This window comes from Dasypus novemcinctus, chromosome 10 (genome assembly GCF_030445035.2).
Source record: "Dasypus novemcinctus isolate mDasNov1 chromosome 10, mDasNov1.1.hap2, whole genome shotgun sequence".
NCBI classification, from domain to species: Eukaryota; Metazoa; Chordata; class Mammalia; order Cingulata; family Dasypodidae; genus Dasypus; species Dasypus novemcinctus.
In genome coordinates, this window is record NC_080682.1 from 92,216,123 (window position 1) to 92,219,786 (window position 3,664).

At 37.6% G+C, this 3,664-nt stretch overlaps 1 pseudogene; it reads left to right on the forward strand.

The window, feature by feature from the left end:
- The first annotated feature begins 2,598 nt into the window (after window positions 1-2,598).
- On the forward strand, window positions 2,599-3,328 carry LOC131280307 (olfactory receptor 52N5-like; annotated as a pseudogene).
- Window positions 3,329-3,664: the final 336 nt, after the last annotated feature.

A 3,664-nucleotide genomic window follows, 5' to 3' on the forward strand; every position in this document is an offset into this window, starting at 1 on the left:
TTGATATAGATGTGGAGTGGACACAACCATTCTAAGATCCACAGGATGGAGGAATAGAGTATGGATTAGAGTGGACTTAATGATATTCTATTCATGAACTATTGTGATTAGTAATTGAAGAAAATGTGGCATTGGTGTGGAGAAAGTGGCCATGGTGGCTGCTGGGGGTAGGGAGTGGGAGGAAGAGATGAGATATGAGAGTGTTTTCGGGACTTGGAATTGTCCTGGGTGGTGCTGCAGGGACAGTTACTGGACATTGTATGTCCTTCCATGGCCCACTGGGTGGAATGTGGGAGAATGTGGGCTATGATGTGGACCATTGCCCATGAGGTGCAGCGGTGCTCAGAGATGTATTCACCAAATGCAATGAATGTCTCATGATGATGGAGGAGATTGTTGTTATGGGGGGAGCAGTGGGGAGAGGGAGGTGGAGGTATATGGGGACCTCATATTTTTTTAATGTAATATTTAAAAAATAAATAAAGAGAAAAAATAAATATATATATGAAAAAATAAAATATCTTCAAAATTATGCTTTATAACAAATTAAATTTGAGAAGTTCAAAAGACAAAGCAAATAAATGGTCAATGTGTCCAGGAGGTCTTTGAAACTGGCAATAATAACAATGAAAAAGGGGAAGGACTATACTAGAAATATTTCTGGATTAAAATAGGAGTTTTTGTTTGACGCAGAATACAGATAATAGATAACCTGAGGTTATCTAGGGGAGTAACAACTGATAAATTACGACCTATAAAGGAATTATACTGAAAATTAAGTGGACAAATACCAGAGAAGATTACAAAGTTACTACTTTGGTTAATGTGGCAGATGATGCTACCATTATCCAAAAGACAGAACTCAGTGATGGAGCATAATTTGAACAAAGAGTAGAGGCTGAAGTGGTGAGTTATGTTTTGGGAATGGTAAATATTAAAAGTCCATGAATATTTATGGGGGAAATATCCAGTATGAGTTTAGAAGGAGGACTCAACAATTATAACGTTTTTTTTTCTTTTTATTTATTTTTTTAATATTACATTCAAAATATATGAGGTCTCCATATACCCTCCACCCCCGTCACTCCACTCCTCCCCCCATACAACAATCTCCTCCATCATCATGAGACATTCATTGCATTTGGTGAATACATCTCTGAGCACCGCTGCACCTCATAGGCAATGGTCCACATCATGGCCCACACTATCCCACATTCCACCCAGTGGGCCATGGAAGGACATACAATGTCTGGTAACTTTCCCTGCAGCACCACCCAGGACAATTCCAAGTCCCGAAAATGCCCCCACATCTCACCTCTTCCTCCCACTCCCTACCCCCAGTGGCCATCATGGCCACTTTCTCCATACCAATGCCACATTTTCTTCAATTACTAATCACAATAGTTCATGAATAGAATATCACTAAGTCCACTCTAATCCATACTCTATTCCTCCATCCTGTGGACCTTGGAATGGTTGTGTCCACTCCACTTCCTATATCAAGGCGGGGCTTAGATTCCACATAGATGCTGGATGCAATCCTCCTGCTTTCAGCTGTAGGCACTCTTGGCTCCCTGGTGTGGTGATAATGTATTTTATATTGTAAAATCAATGGTCAGAAAATTACTTCATATTGTTTGTATTTGAGGACATTAGAGTGAAAATGTTTGCTCAGGGAAGGAATAAAGAAACAGTCCAGAAAATGTTTTTCTTAAGATTTATATAAGAACAGCAGACATAGAAAGGAAAAAGCTGTCCTCAGTCACATCAGGGCTTTACAGATATTTGAGAAAGGTAATTTTCTTTTTCTTCTCCTTCTTGGGACAATTAAGTTGGATCTACATTAATGGCCACTGTCCTGACATGTCATATTCATATAACATTTACACCTACATCCTGAAATATTGTAAGCTCAAATCACCAGACCATTATCCTATGAATGAAATATACTCCTCATTATTTTTCAGAATTCTTGAAATAGCCTTGCAAATGTAAAAGAAAAACAGGGTCTTGAACAATTAAATCTCACCAAATCACACAACTGATACAGAAGCAGCTGACATTGGAATGAGGTCTTAGGTGATAGAAATATATATAAACTTCCAATTTCATAACATTACAAAAATAAATATAATAAATGAATTCCAGGTTATCATGCAAATGCAATACTTGCTCTCATAGCATATGTGTTCTGTCCAGCAAGGATGTACAGTAAAGAGACTGAATGAATTTTGGAACTGTATATGAATACAATGTCTACCCCTGAATCTAGTTGTATGACATTTGACATTACTAAATCTCTTTATGCCTCAATTTCTTCATCCATTTAATGACAAAAAACAATAACAACTTTTTATGTATGGCTTTAAAAAATACATTGGAACTTTTATTTAAAACTTAACAATATTACCTGGAATATACCATTAATCAGTAAGTAGTATATTTTCATAGTTACTGTCATTCAAAACTTTTGGTACTATTATGAATGCAACTTTATTCAAAAATCATGTTTTGCTTTGTGTGAACTTTCTAGTTCTTAATTTCTTCTCATCAGATTAGAGACTTCTAGAAAAATACAGATACTCTATTGAATTACTTATGCTGGTATACAACCGTTCATATGTGTCCCAGAATCTTTTATTCTTAATGCATTCCTGGTTTGGAAGGAGCACACATTTGGATCTACCTTCCTCTCTGTGCAATCTATGTCATCTCCCTTGTGGGCAACCTTGGTCTTGTGTACTTCATTCACATTGAGAAGTCTTTACATAGCCCAATGTACTTCTTTCTGGCTATGCGGTCCCTCACTGATATTTTCCCATGTACATCACTCTACCCAACACACTGTGCATTTTCTGGTTCAGTCTCAAGGAAATTAACTTCAATGTTTGCTTGTTCCAGATGTTCTTTGTCCATGGGTTCACAGGAGTGGAATCTGGTGTGCTCATGCTGATGGCCCTGGACTGGTATGTGGCAATTTGCAACACATGTCTGTAGTGAAGTTATCCTGTGCCAGTATCAAGGTCAATGTCATCTATGGTCTGATGGTTGCCCTCCTGATTGGAGTGTTTGACATCTGCTGTACCTCAGTGTTTTATACCATTCTCTGAGCCATGGTCAGCCTCTCATCAGCAGATGCTCAGCAAAAGGCCTTCATTGCTGGCACTGTTCATATATCTGCCATCATAATCACTGATGTGCCAGCGTTCTGCACTTTCTTTATCCACCGTTTGTCCTCCCTATTCATATTATTGTCGCTAACCTCTAGTTGCTTCTTCCTCCAACTCTGAACCCTATTGTTTATGGGGTGAAGACGAAACTGATCTGAGAAAACATCATAAGATTATTCAAGGGTGAGAAAATAGCAAGTTCATCCAGCACAAATGAAATTAGATAGGAAGAATAAAAATTTAAAACAACAAAGAAGAAAATGGCTGTTCATGCATTTAGGCCATCATACATTTTCCATGATCTTTACCAAAGGATGTTTTGGCAAATGCAGTGGGGAATTTTATAGGCCATTCTACATTTATATCTCAGCACTTTGCCTTATTTTTAATCTGTCACCAGTTTTGATCAAGTTATTGATTTTGGCTCATTACAACTTTTCTCTAATGTATCTAAATTAGATATTTCCTTACCCTTTTGAGAGAATCTTTAGTAT